The sequence below is a fragment of the Mustela putorius genome, unplaced genomic scaffold, assembly GCF_011764305.1.
Source record: "Mustela putorius furo isolate JIRA1106 unplaced genomic scaffold, ASM1176430v1.1 tig00000738_pilon_pilon_pilon, whole genome shotgun sequence".
Lineage (NCBI taxonomy): Eukaryota > Metazoa > Chordata > Mammalia > Carnivora > Mustelidae > Mustela > Mustela putorius.
Window position 1 is genome coordinate 19,984 of NW_025421463.1, and position 19,638 is coordinate 39,621.

The window sequence follows — 19,638 nt, forward strand, 5'->3', positions numbered from 1 at the left end:
TGATGCGCGGCATCGGCCCGTTCTGGGGGTGTGGCTGCTCCCCCCGGGGCCATTTGCGAGCAGGCATGGGTGCGTGGTGGGGCCCGATGCCGTGGCCACTGTGAGCCAGGATGTCCACCTTTCAGACAAGACCGATGCAAACCACCTCGGGACCACGCCAGTGAATAAAAGCAGTGACGGCAGTTCAGCAAGGAGGGGTTCGGTCGGGTCCGTGTGCTTCCAGTTTACCCAACTTTGAGTTTACAGGCTCCCGTGCTTCCTACTGGCCAACTCCCAGATCCCCGCAATGCTAACAGTGCCTGTGGGCTGGTACGAGCTGGTACGGGCTGGTACGAGCTGGTACGGGCTGGTACGAGCTGGTATAAGCTGGTACGAGCTGGTACGGGCTGGTACGAGCTGGTATAAGCTGGTACGAGCTGGTACGGGCTGGTGCCAGGACATGTGTCCGCCTCCCTCCATCTCACACTGTCACAGGCACATAAGAACAGGAAACACCAAGGGACTCAGCGCTACCACTCACCCTTCTTCCCCTGTAGGGCTCGGGGACATATGCACAAAACAGAAGCCAAGGTCAAAATGCAAAGTTTGAGTCCCTGAGAGGGCCAAAGGGACCAAAGACAGTCCTGGAGGTGGGACCCAGACCGTGAGCTCACTGGGCCTGGACAGCAGAACTGAGCCAGACTCCACCCACCATCCTCCCCATCCCAGCCCCCTTGGGTCCCCAAGGAGGTGCCAAGACCCGCCCCTGAACCCCTGGGACCCGACCAGGGACATTCCTGCTCTCCAAGGCATTCCCAGCCACCAGGTGACCCCTCATTCTTCCCACATGTGCTGGGACACCACTCGCCTGCCCAGACAAGCAGCTCCCACTCTCCATGAAGTCACCCCCACTTGGGCGTCCTGCAGCATAATCGTCCACATACCAACCACAGCTGAGGGGACAGTGGGGGCACGCGTGCCTGCCTGGGGCCATTCCCACTGGGGAGCCCACTGAGCGCGGTCTGCATGCGGATCCTCCTCACCATCCAGCTGCGAGTGGCAGCCCCAGCTGCCACACCCCGTGACCCCATGTGGGTCACAGCACCTTCCCCCATGCCAGTCTCTGGGTTTGAAAGCATGTTGAAAGCATCCCTCCTCCAAGAGCTGCCAGGGATCCCATTCAACTGCACGGGGAAGGACCCTGTCGTCATCAGCCAGTGCGCAGCAGCAATGAGGACGAAACCCCAGATCCGACCTTCCAAGTCCACATTCAACAAAGGTCACTCTCCCTGCACACTGTCACTTTCCCCGTGGGGCGCCATGGTGACATCCCTGTCTGACAGAGGGGGGAGGCCAGGGTAAGAGGGTCCAGGACACTCCAGACCTACCTCGCCTCCACCCCTCCGGCCATCAGAAACTTCCAAAGCATCTGCAGGCAGGAAAGGAAGGGCTGGCGGGTGACCGGAGCCTGCAGGCAGTGGGAAGCATGGGCCATGGTGCCCAGAACCCCAAGGGAGGATTCAGACCAGACCCTGGGGCAGGGGGCAGGCGTCCAATTCAGAGAGGGCGCAGCACCCCCCAGCTGGTGCACCAGGACCAAGCCTCAGCCTTGCCACCTGCCCTGCGCAAACCAGGCATATGCCCCCTGACCCCAGCTGGGGGCAGCCCCAAGGTCGACAGTGAGGTCTGCAGAGGCAGGCCAGCCAGGTCCAGCCCAGCCCTCCCAGTCTCTGAAGTAGAAATAAGAAAGGGCAGCGCCCGTCACAGGTGTGAGCTGGGGCCACCTGACGACCTGTCTCCAGGCATTTAGGCCTCAGCCCAGATGCACACCTGGAGAGGAAGCCCCAGACAGGGGCTGGGGGCACCTGCTACGGAGTGTTCACAGGGCCCCGACACAAGGGAGGACAAACCCCCAGCACCATGCTTTCACGGTCCCCAGGCCTCCTGTACACCCCAAAACCTGTGCAGGGCCCCAACTCGCAGGCAGCAGCACCATCACAGGTGTCGTCTGTCCTGGTCACAATGTTGAGAGGAAAGAACTCCTGCTAAATTGACAAAAGGGGTAACGGAGGCTCAGGGAAGCAGAGTAAAAGAGAAGTGGCATGTCAGAAACAGGAAGCAGCCTCACTGGACTCCGGAGTCTGTGCTTGCCCTAGCCCCAGACAGACCCAGCCATCCTACCCTCCCCAGCACATGCCTCTAGTAATGCGTCCCTCACTGTAGGACAGCTCCCAGGCCGCTCTGCCTAGCATATTGAGTAAGGAGCCTGGCAGAGTGGCCACGCTGATGTCTATTTAAACAACACAGAGCTAACAAGAAAACCTAATGTTTAGGAGCAGCCAGACAAAAACCTCCGTGTCACCTCAGAAAATAGAACAAGCTACCAGAAGTGCACACAAATTCACTTCAATTTCTCTCCATTTCTCTTTGCAACCAGGACCTGAGGAGATCCAGCCAATGACAGCTGGTAGGAAACACCTTCCAAATTCCGGGCACCAGGCATGACTTCCTGCCATGGCCCCGGCCCAAGTTCCTGAAAGCAGAAAGGGGCGGGGCTCGCAGCTGTCTGAAAGCAGGCTGCTTTCCAAAGGCAGCGCACCATGAAGACACGGCAGGAGACGGCCTGCGGCTGGGCGAGCCTGTTCTGCAAGGGGCCAGGTAGGAAGTGTTGGGCTTGGCAGGCCGCACAGCCGTCCCAACTTCTCAGCTCACTCTGCTGGACCACAAAATGGGTGTGGCTCTGGGCCAAAAACATTATTTACAAAAGCAGGTGGCAGTGCGCAGGGTTTGGCCTATGGACCATGCTCTACTGCCCCTGGTCCTTCGGGGACAGACGCCCAGCGGAACAAGAACTCTCAGAAAGGTCACAGCACTTAGTGGCCCACTAACAGGGAACCTGGGCCCTGGCTAAGCCCGGGGATCCCACCGACAGCAGCCCGAGCATCGCACGCTTGTGCGCGGACCTCGCCCCCACCCAGTTTTCTTAAGGAAAGGGGTGAGGGGCAAGGTGCCCTCCATGGGGAAGCTGGGGCAGCCTGGACGGTCTCTAGGCTCCCTGGGGCCAGAAGGATCTCAGTGAGGGACACCGAACCATCTCCGTCCACCCGAGTCGTGGGCCAGGGACTTCTCCCCACGTCCCCCGACTCCGGTCTGAGGCAGAGCTGGAAGGAGAGCCAGCTGGGAACAGCACGGGGGAGGGCACTGCCCACCCCGAAGGGCCATCCCCGGGTCTCGGGGCAGTGACCCTGGCTCTGCAGTGACAACGAATAAGCCCCTGTGACACCAGGAGGCAGCCCCGGTCCCACCCCCTGCCTGAAACCCATCAATCCATGCTCCACAGCTGTGCACTGCCCCCTTCCCAGCGCACTCAACTACACCACCCCCGGCCCAACACCACCGTCACCTGGCCGTCACCTGGCCATCACCTGGCCGTCACCTGTTTCCGGCAACCAATCAGGGCATGGGTGGGTGAGGTGCATTTTAAAGACCTTCCGGGTCCCCAGGCGAATTGAGCACCAGGGTAAACCCGCAGCTTTAAACAGCCCCTTAGACGGAAAGTGCTTTCGTGCTCAGCCAAACCACCTGCCCGGAAGCCACTCTGTTGCTGCTATTTTATCTCCGCCCAGCCCAGGCCTGGGGCTCCCCCGCCAGCCGCTCCCCACCTCCCAGCCAGCCCTCGGGATATTTCCAGGCCTCCCCGGGGTGTCAAGCACCACATGCCACAAAAAGGTTTTCCGCGTTTAAAACCACACACGGTGAGAAGGTGGAACCCACACTTCCTGCTCAGCAGGCCAAGACCGGAACACGACGCAGGCCCGGACGAGGCAGGACGGCAGCGGGGCCGGCAGGCGCTCGGCAGCCTTGCCTGCACGGGCCTCTGCTACAAACTCACATCCAACGCAAAAGAAAAAAATAAAAACCAAAACCAATACCACAGCTGCGCCCTCAAAGCTGTCCTGTACCTGCATCTGCAGGCCCCGCGAGGCCGCTGTGTATAGGCGGCAGCACCAGCCCTGGGGCCTCGGGCTCACAGCCTCAAGCCGTGCAGCGGGGGCAGGGGCAGAGGCTAGGGAGGCAGGCGTGCCGGTGCCACGCTGCACACGCGGAGTCACTGCGACAAGTGAGGTGGTCAGCGGGCGTTTAATGAGCAGCTACGACGCACCAGATGCAGCCCAGTGCGGGAATGCAGAGGAGGCTCGCCAAAGGCCCAGGCACCTCCTGACCATGGAGAGGAGGAGTCCGGTGAGTGGGGGATGGGGGCCACGGGCCGACGGGGGGCCACAGGCCGGGGCAGGCCACTCTGAGCCGCAGCAGGCAGCCACGGGCTGCAGAGGGAGACACCCCACGGCAGGAACAGCACGGAGCCTCCCAGCAGGGTGGTCAGAGGAAACCGTGGGGCCGTGGGAAGCAGAGAAGGCTGGCCGAGGGGCTTGGTCCGTTCTGGGGGAGCGGACTTGCGGCACAGGGAGTGCGCGGGGAGCTGCCACCTACGGCAGCTGCACAGAGAGCCACAGCGACACGGCCCGTGGGCTTCATGCCTTCCCGCCCTCCCATCCCGCCCCCACCTGCCTGCCTCTGGGAGGCTGGAGGCCTGGCTCCCGCATGCCTGTCTCTGGGCCAGGCTGGCACGAAGGACTCCGTGAGCACAGCTGCTGCGACTCTGGGGTCCCCCCCTCAGGGGGACTCACAGCCATGACTGGGTGCGAGATGGAGGCGAGGGCACAGGACGGTCTCCATCACTCCCGCCCTGTCCCCCCGACCCCAACAGCTCACAGACCTGCTCAGGGACCAGAGCCACCTGGCTCAGGGCTGTCCATTCGCCAGAATCCCAGGACAACACTAGGTCTGATTTCCAAGACCCACGGCCAGAAAATAAACACAGGACCAGAGGACCAATCAGCCCCACGTCCAGGGCCACACCCCAATACCGACAAGTGGGCCTTGAAGAGATACGGATGGATGGACAAACATGTCCATGGCTGGACAAACCATGGATGGAAGGTCTATGCACAGAAGGGCGTATCGCGGGGCCTCGAGCACAGCGGGAATTGTGATGGGGGCTAGAGCATGGACGAGCCTGGAGGGCGCTGTGCCCAGCGAAATGAGCCAGCCACACAGGGACAAATTCTGCAGGGTGCTACTCAGACGTCCCCTGGGAGAGTCTCATCAACAGAGAGAGACAGAGGGGTGATGGTGGGCACCAGGGGTGGGAAGAGGGGGATGGACAGTCCGTGTTCCATGGGGACAGAGTTTCAGTATGGGATGGGGACAGAGATCCGGAGACGGACATGGACGGTATGCTGGTCTCATACAACGGAATGTCCAGCCCTACCACGTAACAGAACGTGGCGCAGCTACAGCCCTTCCGCAGGCGTGGGGACGGCGCATCGACAGAGAGCAGGGCCGCGGAACAAAGCAGAATGGACAGAAGCTGACCCAGCCGCCGTCAGGATCAAAGTGGTGTTTCCCAGCACAGGGGAAGAGACACACACTGTCCTGCAAACGACCTGGGACGTCCCTGTAGTTGCGGGAAAAGCAAGGTTGTAGCCACGCTCAGATGACACTCCGAGTGGCCCAGCGCCACAGGGGAGGGTCCGGGACCTCGGACCAGCCTAGGCCTTTCCAAGCAAGATGTGACGCACAGTTGAGAACACAGATTTCTTCCAAAACCAATTTCTGCAAGGCAGAAACCTCCGTCAGCAGTGAAACAGATGAGAATCCAGAAGGAAAGGCTGGCCGCACACACCACAGAGGATTCATGTGTCCGCCGTTCATGAACAGCCCCGTGGAGAAATGCGCAGAAGGTGCGGACGGCTCCCGGCAAAGGCAAACACGGCTCCAACAGGCGGAAGGACAGCTGTCACTTACGTAGACAGAAGCACGCACGGACAGGACAGTCAGAAGCCTTGTCCCCAACAGCCCAGCGGACACAGGGCACGCGGGCGTGAGGGCCAGGAAGCGGGGTCCCCGGCTCGGAAGGAGGCGCACGGGGCCATTTTGCAACGCCCAGGAACGGCGGTATTTCATTTTCAGGAACCTCTCACACTTGCAAAATGATGTGCAGGCGAGGTCACCTCACTGCCGTGTTGTTTCTGGAACAGCAGAAAGAGCAGGACGCGCCCTCATGTCCATCCGTGGGGGACAGCCACACGTGGGATCCCCCATCGTCTGAAGAAGTGAGGCCCCTGCGTGCCCTGCTGGAGACCGTGCAGCCTGGGCTGACGGCTGCCTGCCAGTGTGGGCAAGCCAGGAGCCCCGGAGCTGGGGGGGGGAGGAGTGGGGGAGGAGAGAGGGCACTAGAGACCCAACTTGAGCTTCGACCCCTCCTGAATCCTGAACGTGCTGACTATTCCACAGCGAAGTTTTAAAATCAAATGTTTCAAATAAAAGACAAGAAGGACCTTATTTACATATTTTTATAAGAAAAACTCTAAAAAAGCAGAAAAAACGGAAACAAGGACCTTCATTCACCACGTCAGGGAAATCTCTCCGGAGGCCAAGCCAGCAGTTCTCCGACTATGGCCCAGGAACCCCTTTTGGGGACGCGCAAGGTTAAACCCCAGGCTCATCGGCCCTCCCACGGCGGCTCGCACGCACGGCGCACGGCGCACGGCGCACGGGACCGGACCCGACCCGGCACGCCGGCTGTGTTCAGTCCCGCCCAGCCCCAGGCCTGCAGAGCCGCCTCTGCTGCCTGCACTCGTTTCTGTGCCGTCTAGGGAGGTGTGTGGGGGAACAATGATTTTAATGAAAATAAAATATGCTACTTGTGTGAATATGTAATGGGTTTATAGTTGGCAGTTTCTGATCAATTAAAGACTATTTTTGAAGTTCTTAGTTTTACTTTCTCACCCGGTGAGGAGCAACAGAGACAACCGTGTAACCAAGGGCCTCTGGCAACCTCTCGAACTGAAGATTATATAAAGCGCTCAGAGATCAACTCGGAGAGCCAGCACCCGGCCCCGATTCCGGAGAAGGCGTGCGGGGACAGGCCCGCGACCCCCTCTGACCCCCGTCTAGGCCTCCAGGGGAGGCAGCAGGGAACCGTCCACAGGCACAACCAGGGCCTCAGCAGCAGGCGGCGGGTCAGACCGTGGACGGGGGGCGGGGGGCGGGGGGTGGCGGGCTACAGAGCGCGTGGCAGGTCTGTGTCACCACATGTGCAAGAGGAACGTCAGATGGGCAGGGCAGGGCAGGGCGCCCTCACCGTACAGGTGCGGACCCTTGGCACAGAGTCAGACAGCAGGGGCGAGGCCATGCCCCGTGCCCAGCCAGGCCAGTGGCTACACCTCTCTCTTCTCCGCCTCCGCCTCACTCCTTGGGGGCTCAGGTGACAGGAGGTCCCCAGGCACACTTCCCTACCCCTCCGCTTACAAACACCCTCCCTGTCCCGGGGTCCCATGCACCTTCCAGGGGCCCCAGGAAGCCCTCCCTGATGTCCTCATCCACAGGTGTCTCTCAGTTGGCGCACACCCCTGCCCAGGACACGTGGGCTCTCACACCTGAGTGTGCACGCCCACCCTGCCGCAGCAGCCCAGGGCACACAGTGTCGGTGGTTCTCAGCACCCAGCAGCCTGTCTCCCGACGCCCCACAACGTAGACTGAGCCCTGCAGGCCAATCAAAGCCTTCTCGGTAACAGGACTGCGGGAGTCTGGAGCACACAGGTGCGGCCCTCCTGGGGCCCGGCCTGCCTGAGAAGGAGTAGAACACACATGAGGCAGAGGGAGTGGTGACAGGGAAGGAAACAGAAGAAAGGGAAGCACAGACAAGGGCCTAAGGGCCCCAGGCCGGCAGCCGCACAGCCTCCACCCCAGGTGGCAAGCACCAAAGGGCGTCAGCAAGCCTGCGGCGGACCCCTCGCCGCTGGGCCGACAAGGTGACTCTGAAACATGGGGGTCGCCCTGGAGAGGGAGACGAGGAGTGGTGACAGCTGAGGGACGCGTGCAGGCGTCGGCGGGATGCTCTCCGGAGACCACGGGCATTGCCAGCCACAAACAGTCGTGCATGCAACGGTCCGTCTCCCGGTCGCCTGAGAAGAGGCGGACGAGGACGGCAGGACCGTCTCTGCAGGACCCTGACAAACCGTCCCGGAAACAAGCGACCTTTCCCGGGGCCTTGCGGGTTCAGGTGGGCTCGTCGGCCTCCTCGCTCCCCGGGCGGTTCCCCGGGAGAAACAGCGCCCGCAGCGCGAGGCACCGGGGTCTCCCTCAATCACGCGCACGATGGGGCCCACATGGGAAAAGGTCACTCCTCCGCGAAGGCAACTAAACCCACACTGTGAACCTGCTCCGGCCAGGACAATCGGACAGAACCGCGGGGCCGCGGGGCTGCGATGCGGAGCAGGGCTGATCTGCGCACAGGCTCTCACCTCCCTCCACGGAGAACCAAGAGGACACGGTCAGTGAGGGAAAATCAACTCCCAGAAGCGCAAGGATGAAAGTCACGGCTCGTAGTCTGAAAAGCCAACGGCCGTCCCCACGCTACGTAAGAAACAGCGTGACCACTGACACACACAGCCCCGTCTGTTGAACGGGTTCCCCAAACCGACTTGCCCTGTGTTAGGGAGTCTCCCTAAATCTTAATGTCCTGACCTGACCCCACATCGCAGTCTGCTTTGTCCCTGTTCCCCGAGACCCTCTCCTGCAGGGCTGCCAAGCTCGCAGCCCAGCCCTCCCCACTGGGCCGGGAGTGAAGCTGCTGTTCCTGCCTGGGGCACTCACTTTCCCCCACACACGCCTGGGCTCCCGGCCCCAGCCCCCCGATCGTTCTTCAATCCGGCCACTCAGCATGGCTGGAAAAGGGCCCGGGACACCTGCCCCTCAGAGGGGCTCACTGCTGCCCCACCCCCCCACATCCCTGGCTGACGGCGGTGCCCCGACCCCAGGCAGGCCCCTACAGCTCAGCCAACCAGACCCCAAAGACCTAGACGCCCGAACAGCTGGCCAGAGACCATCCTTTGAGAGTTGGGGAGGGAGCTGCTCGGAGAGGGTCCCACGAGGAAGCACCAGCGGCTTTCCTGCACCTTCCGCGAGTGGAATCCTCGGGCGGCCACAACCACGGGGCAGGAGGACCACGCCGCTGCCCTCGAACGGCCACGCTCCTGCCTCCACTCGCTCACCAGAGCAGAAGAGGCCCAAGCATCTCATGCGAATTCTCATCAGCGTCGGACCCAAGAAAGGTCCAGTGCCACATCCTGAAATGACTAAAAACCCACAACGGGTAAGAACACGCCGCCTTCCGCACCTGGAGGGGAACATGTGCAAACAGAGCACCGGTAACGACCCACGATCCACACCAGCCTGCCCTCCACGATGCCGCCGCTCCTGTCCTCATGGGAACACTGCGGGCATGTCACCTAAACCGTGAGACAGACGTCCCTCAGCAAGTCCCCGGATCCACGGACGGCCCGGCTCACCGCATCCTCGCCTTCCCACGGGCCGCGGGGCTCCGGGGAACCTGCACGCTGTGTCCACGGTGGCCTCCTGCCAGCGTCCACACCCGGCCCGGCCGCCGCAGTCCAGCTCCGCGATCCCCGCCGGAGCCACCTCCCCACGCTCGTCCCAGCCAAGGGGGCCGAAGGGCTGGCCGTGGATTCCCAGGGAGGGCAGGACGCACCGAAAGCAGGCGTGGAGACCTGGCTTAACCAGACAGACAGGTTGGCGCAGCCGAGAACGGTGGTTTCCCATCCAGCCTGGGGACGGCAGCCGAGTCCGTCCCACAACCTCGAGATGCCGCGACGTGGGGCCCTCGGGGAGGGTAGGAAAGACCCAGGAAGACAACAGAGCGGCACCTGTTGGGGCCTGATCCCCAAACTCCATCAATCGGTCCCCGGAGAAGACAGACCCTCAGCAGCCCCCATGCCGGCACAGCACACTGGCCCAGGCCCGGGGAGCCTGGCTCCACACACACAGAGGTCACGGGGGACCCTGCCGCTGGCTCCGGCCTCCCTGGCGCCACCTCCCCAGTAAGACTCCCAGCCTGGGTCTCGGTGCGGGGAGCTCAGTCGCTCCCCCGAGTGCTCCCAGCCAGGTCAGGAGGATGAGGGGGAGGGAACCTGCAGATTCATCCCCCTGACCCCCCTCAGAGCACCGCACCTGTGCTCAACGACCCCACCAGCACCCACAAACTGCCTCTGGATAGAGCCGACCCTCCCGATACAGGGGTCAGCTCTCGGAGAGAGGAGGGTACGGGGGTGACCGGCCCCTCTCTCTGGGACAGCAGGCTCACGCTGACCTGCTTTGACCTACTTGGCTCCCGCCCCTTCCCAGCTCCCTGGAGAGCCCATGAAGGGGGCAGAGGAAGAAAAAGAGACCATGTGTAAGGACAGGAGAGCCAGAGGACCCAGCTGGCCGGCTGGCTACGCACATCACCAACGGTCCCCACCTGCATGGGACAGGGAGGCACCGGCCTGCGCAGCGCGGCTCGAAGGTTCTCCGTGCACCTGCCTCTCCGCCTCGCTCATCCTTGATGACTGAGAGGACGGTCATCGGGGCAGCTGGGGCTGCGGCGTGGGCATAGGGAGGGGCAGGGGTGTCGAGGCAGGTAGGGGCCCCGACCCTGGCCAAGGGCTGAGCTGCCTGACGGGAGCCTGTGTGCCTCCCAAGGTTCTCCACTCCGGGACCCCAGCACGCGTGCCACACCCGGACGCCACGGGCACTGCCTCACTTTCCCAGAGCACAGCCAGCTCCTACCCTGGGCTATAAGACGAGGGTCCCCCAGAGGGGCACCCCTTAATAAAGGCAGACTCAGAGCCCAGGACACTGAGGTCAGAAGGGGCATCCCCCTCCAAGGCACCAAGGCCAGCTTCCCCCACATCACCTCCATGGTTGTTCTGGAAACCCGAGGTACTGGGTTCCCCTCCGCACCTCCCTCCCCAGGACGCACCACATAGCCTGTGGGAGCCCCTGGGCTGCAGGGCATGTCCTTCCGGGCCTGGTCCGCCGACAGCAGCCACAGGTGGGACAGAGCCCCCTTCCCTCCACGTTCCGCCTCAAGACAGCGCCCTCCCAGCCCCACGGCTGCTGTGCTGCCCCTCACTCCTCCAGGGTCATGGCGAGGTGGTGGGGGGGGGGTCCAGCCTTTCCCTCCACTCCAGGGAGGCCCCCGCCTCCACCTCCAGCTGACCTGCTCCCAGACTTAGCTGCCCCCTCCCATCCTGGGCCATTTCCACATCGGAGACTCCCGGAAACACCTGTCCCCCCGGGGCTCACCCCTCAGATGTTTCCTCACGCCCCGCCCCTGCCCCCCAGCACACCTGGCCCCTCACAGCCGTGGGCTTTCATACCTGTCCCGGCTTCCCGGCTTAGAGGCCTGGTGTCACCTCCCCGCCTCCCCCCTCTGGGCCGGCCCAGACCACTTCTACCAGTCCTTCCAGACTGTCACACAAAGCGGGGCAGGGAGGAGGAGCGCTCCCGGGGGCCGCTGTCAGGCCCTGTGGACAGGAGGTAAGCCAGGGGGTGGCGGCAGCCCGCGTCAGGTGCCCGAGCGCACGGCTGGCAGAGCGCCATCACACGGGGTCCTCATCAAGGTCCCGGCTTCCGTCTGGGCGGAAAGCTCAAGGGCGTCAGGACACTGGAAAGAAACCGAGGGAACAGAGGAGAGGGGCCCGTGTGCGTGAAGGCGGCTCCCGCAACCCGAGGGCTGGGCTTCTCCGGTCCCGCGCACCTGAAGCCCAGGAGAAGAGAAAGACCCGGCCCCACACACGCTGCCACGGACACTCGGCCCCACACCTGCCTTCGCACCCAAGGGCACGCACCAAGAGGACGCCGTTGGCACAAATCGCCCTCCTCGTCCCGACACCACGCCGGCAGCAGCCGGGAGCACCTGCTCGTAGCCTCCGGCTCCCCCCGCCGTTCGGGGGGAAAGCGGGGCGGTGGGAAGCCAGCCGCGGCTCCACAGCCAGAACTCACAAGGACTCTGGAAACATTTCCGCACGGTTTCCCTTCCTGCTGCCGGGGAGTGAAAGGTTCTGCAAGTGAGACAACCGTCAGCAAGGTCTCCTGGTCATCACGCAGACGCGCGATTCTCAAGGATTTGAGAGAACAGCGTAGGGGAAATCCATTCTTTTTATGTTTTTGTTAAAATGGCTTCTTTTTTTTTAACAAAACCTACACGGAGAGAGTTCTCATTTAGGTTACGCGAGTGCACAAAAATAATCACACAGTACGGTTTATATCTCCTAATTACACGGAATTTAGGACAAAATACTCGTGTAAGTGATTCTGAAATACTTTATAAATAGGTCACAGTGGGCTCTCCTGGTGGCTGGGGTGTCTGAGGCTCACACCGCCGCAGAGCCTCTGTGCGTGGAGGGACCGGCGGCCGCAGGCGGGTCCCCAAGCACGGGACACTCAGAATCCAGGGGCTCTCAGGATGGGAGCCCTGCGTTGGATCTGGGAGCCCTGCAGGTGTGGTTTTGTCCCAGCCCCCGCCTGTCACACCCAAATGGGAAAAAGATACAGAGAGACCAGGAAGCAAGGGAGCTTCCCTGCTGTAGGACTCCGTGCGGACACCTCACCAAGCTGTTTCCGCCCTCGGCAGGGCAGTCAGTTATTTAAAAGGACACACACCTGCCCGACTTGAAGGAAGCTGATCTGTGTACTGAGTCAGCTGGTGGGGGGCTGCCGGCCCAGGGCCTCGCGGGACCCACGGGCCGGGGGACGATGGACTCATGACCCGCATCACCTGCTCCAACACGCCCGAAAGCCCTCGGGCAAGAGAGGGGCCTGCAGCAGTGGGCCGCACCCGACAGACACTTCGTGCCTCGTCCGCCGTCCCTCGTCCTGCCGCAGCCGTGGCTACCTGCAAAGTGCAGGGGGTGTGGAACCTGGGACAAAGGTACAACTCCGGCAGCACGGGCCTCCTCCAGATTTGGTAAATGCTGGAAAACCGACAGTCCATTTTCTGATGCAGCAGCAAGGGTTTTTTAAGTCTGGCATCAGAGAACGGGAAGATAAAGCGGGATTTTGCAGGGGCGCGCTGGAAAGAGTGAGGACACAGTTCCCTGCCTTGTGGCCTGCGGGCTGGGCACCTGGCTCCCTTTCTGGGACCCCCCGCCTTCTCCACCTGCGTCCCTAAACTAGAAACCTCGGGTCCTCAGCTGTCCCCAGACAGATGCTGCGGGCTCGCCCTCCCAAATGCTCAGACCTAGCCCTACTGGGCCCTGGCCTCCCTCCTGGTCGGTTCTAGCCCCGGCTTTCCCTCCTCCCAGCACCCAGCCAAGCCGCCCCAGCCAGACCCAGCAAGAGCAACCAGCAGACACCCACCAGCTACAGCCCCAGGCCTGGGACACACACACGGACACACACGGACGGCAACTCAGGCCCAGGAGCACCACCTCCTCAGACAGGCACACTCCCCACCCCCAACCCCGCCTCAGCTCTCTGCCGGAAGACAAGGTATCCCGCAGCAACCTGGGCGACACACAGACAGCAAAAAGAAGGGCCCAGACTCAGGGCTGCACCAGCCACACTCCAGGCTCAGTCCCTCCTGCCTAGGGGAGGAACCCAGGGCTCCCCACCCCCGAGGCCTGCTCAGGCCCCCATGGCTGATGGAGACATGCCAAGGCCCTGGGTGCCAGTGGCCTCTAGAGTCACCCAGCCTCATATCTCTCTGGTCGTGTGACCTTCTCTGAGACACCTCACCTCTGCGCCAGGCTCACCAGCTGTCACGGGGGCCGTTACGGATAGAGGCCGTGGGTATGAAGCCTGGGCCACCCGCAGAGCCTCCAGGATCACTGTTCGCATCATCGGGCGGCATTTCAGTGTGAGCCTTCCTGAGCCTCCCCGCTGTTCTTTCCTTTGTGGTCCTGTGGTCCTGCCCTACCCTCAGCAAGGCTCCCGGCCCTCTCCGTAGGCGGTGACACAGGCTCCAGGGGGAGGGACAGCCCAGATTACGGAGGCCTCCCTGGCCCTGCCCAGTCCACGCCTCTGTTCCAAGGACCGCCCACTGGGCTGGCTTAGCTTGTAGAGGGCAGAGCAAGAGGGAGCTAGACCCTGGGCAGCTGCAGGTCCCTGTCCCCACGCCCCCCCGGCTCTGAGCGACAGACAGAGAGGCCAGGGGTCCCGCAGACAGCATCGGCACTGGGGCCCTTCCCCATCCAGCGCTCACCGGCCACGGGCGGCAGGCGCCTGCACAGCACGGCCGGGCCAAGCCTGCCCTAAGCCTGCCCTCAAGGAGCCCACAGTCCCGCAAGAGAGACCCACACCCTCCCATCGTGGTCGGTGGTGGTGGGAGGGCCTGCTGGGGGCTGGCTCGGTGGGTCAGAGAGGAATCTGACACCCCAGCCTTCCCGTGAGGGTTGGGGAGGTGTGGGGAGGCCTGAGGCCCCTGCAGAGTGAGGGGGCCTCATGTATACACGCATGAAAGGGGCAAGTCCCCCCAAAAGCAGAGTTTAGCATCCACATAAAGCCCGTACGTGGGTAACTAAGAAGATGACTTCAACCATCTAAAACCCCTAAATGGACCCAAAAGGTGTGGCAGGCAGACACAGACAAGGACACAGGCCCTAAGGCAGTGGAGCACCTCAGTTAGCCACTTACCAGGACCTCTCCAGCCCCACTGAACCCGTCTGCAAGGTGGGGACGGGGAAGCCCCTCCCAGCTTTGCTGTGGGGGGTGGCAGCCACCCAGTCACCCTCCCCTGGGGGACCCTCGGGCAGCTCTCCACGCCCCCAACTCAGACCAGCCCCCCAGCATGCCATCCCTGCTTGGGCCACATAAGGTGGGGTCCCCAGAATCCAAGGCTCCCCACACCCAAGAGGCTTCAGGGCTTTCTCAAAGATGGCAGTGACCCTGCTGGGGGGCTAGCACGCTAGGACGGGGCTATAGCTCCAGAAGGATTCCTCCCTGGAGCACCAGCTAAGCTGGCCACTGGTCACTGCTCGGGCCCCTGCCCCACATGCAGCCCCGCTCTGGTCCCTGCCCCGGGTCAGCAGGAGCTCTGCTTTAGCAGACAGGCTCGGTCACCAGCCCCACACACCCTAGCGAAGCCACGACCCAGGCAAAGGCTTTAGCAGCCACCAGAAGAGCATTCGGGCCACATCTAGGCTCTGCCCAGTCGCCCCTACATCTTGGGATGAGAAAGGCCCAGCCCATGTGACAGTGGTGTGGGGCTCCGGGGCCTGACGGAGGACCCCAGGGAGAGGAAAGGGCCACTTCAAGAACTCCAGCTCCCGCTTCCCCACCGTGCGGGCATCTGGACTCTCACACCCCCAGTGCAGCAGGAGCTACGGAGCTGGGGAAGACCCGGGCTGGGGCTTTTCGAAGAGGAGAAACCCGCTGGGGAGAGGCCGTGGCCCCCTTCCTGGGCCCCACGCAGCCTGGCCCACCCCACAGAGTCCGGGTTCTCCCCAGAACCAGTCGGGCTGCCTCACACAAACGCGAGCAGACCTCAACATGCAGGACGCCCGTCACCCCCCTTCTGGAGGCCGTGCCTCCCGCGCACACGGGGGAGATGCCCAGCGGCCACTGGCGCTCTCCCGTCGGTGGGGGGTGGTGATGCCAGGCAGTCCTGAGGATTCCACCCTCCCCCTGCCCTTGCCCCGGTCAGGTTGCTGGGGCCCATCTCCCAGGGCCCCCCAAGACGGTGCTCAGCGGAGGCTGCGAAGAGCCGCCCGCGCCCCTCCTGACCCGCACCGACCCTCTGCCTCTAGGCTCTCCCACCAGGGGCTCGCCCTTGGGACACCGGCGGGCCGGGCGGCCGGGGCGGGGGCAGGATGGCCCCTCTGGCCTTGCCCCAACCGTGCCAGCGGCTCCACCCAGCCGGGCCGCCCAGGGCTCTCTGGTGGCTGACTCAGCTCACTTCCTCTCCACCGAACGCTCCGCGGCCCCGGCCGCCGCCGGGCAGGCTGGCCTCAGGGACTGGGGAATGGCGCTCGTTCGTGCTCCCTTCTGATCCGGCCCTGGGTCCGCCGCTATCCCTCCTCCGGCTCCTCCTCGAGGAAGGCCAACCCGCTCGCCGCCCCTCGCACCGCGCGTGCACACGTGCACACACACACGCGCACACCTTCCCTTCACTTCCTCGCGGAGTACGCGTGCTGTGACTCACATCTGCCCGCATTCCCCAGCACCGGCTCCGAACAAAGTATTCCTTTTCCTCCCGCTGCAGGATGTGCCCAGCAGGCCTGCTGGACGCTCAACCCGTGTGGCAGGACAGGGCCGGGCCTGGCACGCATGGCTGCCCAGGATATGCTCAGAGGGGCCTTGAGGGGGCGCATGGCCTCAACCCCCGGAACCAGGGGGCAGTGTCGGTCGGGACAGCTCGGCCCCCGCCACCCCACCCCACACGGACCCTCACCATCCTGCTTCTGGGATGCGCGGCCTCAGGCGCATGACGCCCTTCACCACCACAAGGCACGCCCACCGCCGCGCGGATTTAGCGGGAACCCGGTGGGTGGCTCGACAGCCTGGTTCTTCTGAGAGAGAGAGTCTGAGTTCGGGGATATTACAGGTTTGTGTGTGTTTCTCACTATTTAAGCTGCTTCAGAGGTTTAAATACCAAACTCCCGGGGTGCCTGGGGGGCTCAGTGGTTAAGCATCTGCCCTCAGCGCGGGTCCGATCCCAGGATCCTGGGGTCGAGCCCCACATCGGGCTCCCTGCTCGGTGGGAAGCCTGCTTCTCCCTCTCCTACTCCCCCTGCTTGTGTTCCTGCTCTTGCTGTGTCACATAAATAAATAAAATATTTTTAGAAAAATAAAAATAAGAAAATAAATGCCAAGCTCTCCAGCCAGGGGCCAACACCAACACGTGTCCTCCGGTCTCTGCCACGGAGCGTCCTCGGAGCAGGGGGAGCCCTCCACTCCAACCCCCACCCCAGCTCTGGGCAGGAGGACCGAGACCAGGCCGGCCTTCGCTGGTCCCGCCAGCTCACCCCGGTGGTGCAGCTCGGGCTCCCCTCCAGGCAGACATACGTGCCCTAGACTACAGCTGCCAGGCAGCCACACTGGATAGCCATGACCCCCAAGCGATTCCAGTCGTCCCAGAGCTCTGCTGCCTCTGAAGCTGCCTGTTGCATAGGACCTAGCAGACCCCAAAATGTCAACCCAGATAGAAGGGGCAATGCGGGTGTGGCACAGCAAGGACCTGGGATGAAGGCACTCTGTGGGGGCGCCAGGTGAGCAGGGTGACAGGGAGATGGTGGCATGACGGACCACCAGGTCCCCAAGGCTCCACTCCCAGGAAGGGCCACTCGGAGACAACAGCACCCCCAGCCCCACAGAGCCCCCGGCCAGTTCCACCAGCTTCCTCAGCTCCCCTGCGGACGCAGGCTGGGTGGGAGGGCCAGAGCCCCCCGGGTCCATGGCAGGAGCTCACCCACGAGCGAGAAAACAAGGCCAGCTCCTCCTGGAGCCAGAACCCCTGCGTGGGAAAGAGCACGTGAGGGTGCAGACAGGATGGTGGGCGCGGCACGGCCGCCCACCGTGTGCCCACTCCAAGCGACGGTCCTCATCAGTGCCTCCCTCGCCCACTGTCCCGTCCCGCTCTCTCTCAACACGGGCAGCTGCCCTGCCAGCCTTCTTCCCAGCCTGCCCAGCCGGCTGCTCCCCTCTTCAGAAACCTACCCCGCCCCCAACCCCGTGGCTGCGCTCGGGCCTCCCCAGCCCAGGGACCCCAGCGCCAGCCCCTGCCCACCGCTCAGGGTGCAGACCGCTACAGCCCCCCAGCTTCAGGGAGCCGGAGCCTTCTCTACCTCCCCGCCCCCTGCCTGGCTCTGAAGCCTCCAGCGGAAGCCCTTCTCCCCGCCAACAGGCCCCACACGTGCCGCAGACAGACCCCACACGGGAATGGAAGCCGACTCGAGCCTCGCTTCTCTCCTTCCCAGAAAGGAAACTGGTCTCTGGGCACAGCGGCTGCTCTGCAGGCGTCGCCCCCCGCCCGCGCAGGTGTGAGTTCGGAGGTGGGAAGCCGCCAGGCCCCGCCAGGATCCTGGTCCGAGATGCAGCGGAGCGCGGGTCTGCTCATGGGCCTTCTCTTCATGCTGCCGAGGCCAGACCTCTGGGCCGTGTTCAAAGTCGGCCCCGCTTTCACATTTCAAAAGCATGCCAAGTCTGTGTCCACCCCGTGGGGCCGGCTGACCGGGCACAGCTGGGGGCCCGTTCTCCCCTTTCTCCCCCCACAGGCCACAGGCCTTCTTGCAGACGGGACGCCCCGTGACCCCCTGGGGCCTGAGCTCTGACAGGGCACCGGGCCCCACCCAGTGAGCGGGAACCGGACACGCACGCTGCGTCCAGGCCCATAAAGCTACTCCCCAAGGCCAGGATGACAACGGTGACCCTGCTCCACGCGCATACCAGAAAGGAATGATTTTGGAAACACATGGCCAGCGGGGAGCCCGTCTCCCACCGCGGGATAGGGGTTTATTGATCAGGGAGAAGAGGAGGCCGGCGTACCCACGTGGTAAGGGGCAGACTGTATCGTCAGGATGAACTCGCGTGTCACTGAGCACGGTCACAGATGGAGACTCACAGACGTCGTCAGAGGCGCGCAGAGACCCACAGTTAGAGTACTCGAGTGTGGCTCCCGCTCCAGCTGCCGAGGCGGAGAGAACCACGCCCCCAGCAGCAAATGCGCCTGGCGCCCAGACCCCGGGTCCTGACACTGTGCTCCGGCACGGGGAGCAGCCCAGCACGGGGGTGGGGGGGCAGGACGTGACTCCGGGTCTTGACACTGAGCTCCAGCATGGGGAGGGCCCAGTGCAAGGCTCGGGCAGGATGTGGCCCCGGGTCCTGACCCTGAGCTCTGGCAGGGGGTGGGCCCAGCGCAGTGCTGGGGCAGGCCGTGACCCCGGGGCTGGACCCCGTGCTCTGGCAGGAGCAGCCGACTGCAGGGCTGGGGCAAGACGTGGGCAAGGTGAGCCTAGAGCCGCCTGCAGAGCCAGGGAGTGGGACGCGCTCCCCCCGCCGCCGGATGGGCCCAGAGCCGGAACAAGTCCTCCAACAAGATAAGTAACTCAAAACACAGAACGAGACAGGATTCTGCCCTGATACAAGAAGGATGAATACATTAGTAAATGCAGAGAAGACACAAGGCTCCCACACAGAAAAGTTCCCAATAACAAAGAAACGTGGCCCCGGAGGGGCTGGGGCAGGACCCCCCTGTGTGCACATGACCCCCCTGGGTCCGTGCACACAGACCCCCTTCAGAGGGCAGCACGGACGGGGGAGAGAGGAGCTTCACGGAGAAGCCTGACCGACGTGCCCACGACAGCCCTGCGACTGTGGCCGACAAGGGACACCTCCGTGGTCAGTGAGGCGGACAGCAGGTGCCCCAATGCAGTGGGAGGAGAGGGCACTGCCCCTGTGGGCTTCCTCCTAACCCTGAGACCCCAGTTCAGCCCCAAGAAAAACATCTAAATTCCAACAGAGGAATTCCAGGTGTCTGAACAAATTCCAACCCAGAGGGACCCTATCATTTCCCTAATGCTTCTCCGGCCTGTCAGGGTCATCAGAAAGCAGAAAAGTCTGAGAAACCGTCCCAGCCCAAAGGAACCTCCAGAGCCAGAGCCCAGATGCGGTCCTGAGACAGGAAAAAGATTTTACGTTAAAACTAAGGATATCTAAAGCCCGACTTGAGTTAACAACGTGTCAACGCTGGTTCACCAATTTTAACACTGTTTCGCACTAACAAGATATTCACACCAGAAGAGCCTGCAGGACCCC

At 63.1% G+C, this 19,638-nt stretch overlaps 1 protein-coding gene across 2 annotated transcripts in view; it reads right to left on the reverse strand.

Moving 5' to 3' along the window:
* Window positions 1-19,638, reverse strand: part of LOC123393069 (GRAM domain-containing protein 4-like) — a 36,987-nt gene that overhangs the window by 11,095 nt on the left and 6,254 nt on the right. The window contains exon 1 of one of the 2 annotated variants that reach the window (XR_006607760.1): window positions 13,624-14,484. The exons of the other annotated variant lie outside the window; for it this stretch is intronic. The gene's annotated coding sequence lies outside the window, so the exon portion shown is untranslated. Of the gene's footprint in view, window positions 1-13,623; window positions 14,485-19,638 lie in introns of those variants that run through there. 2 annotated transcript variants of the gene reach the window in all.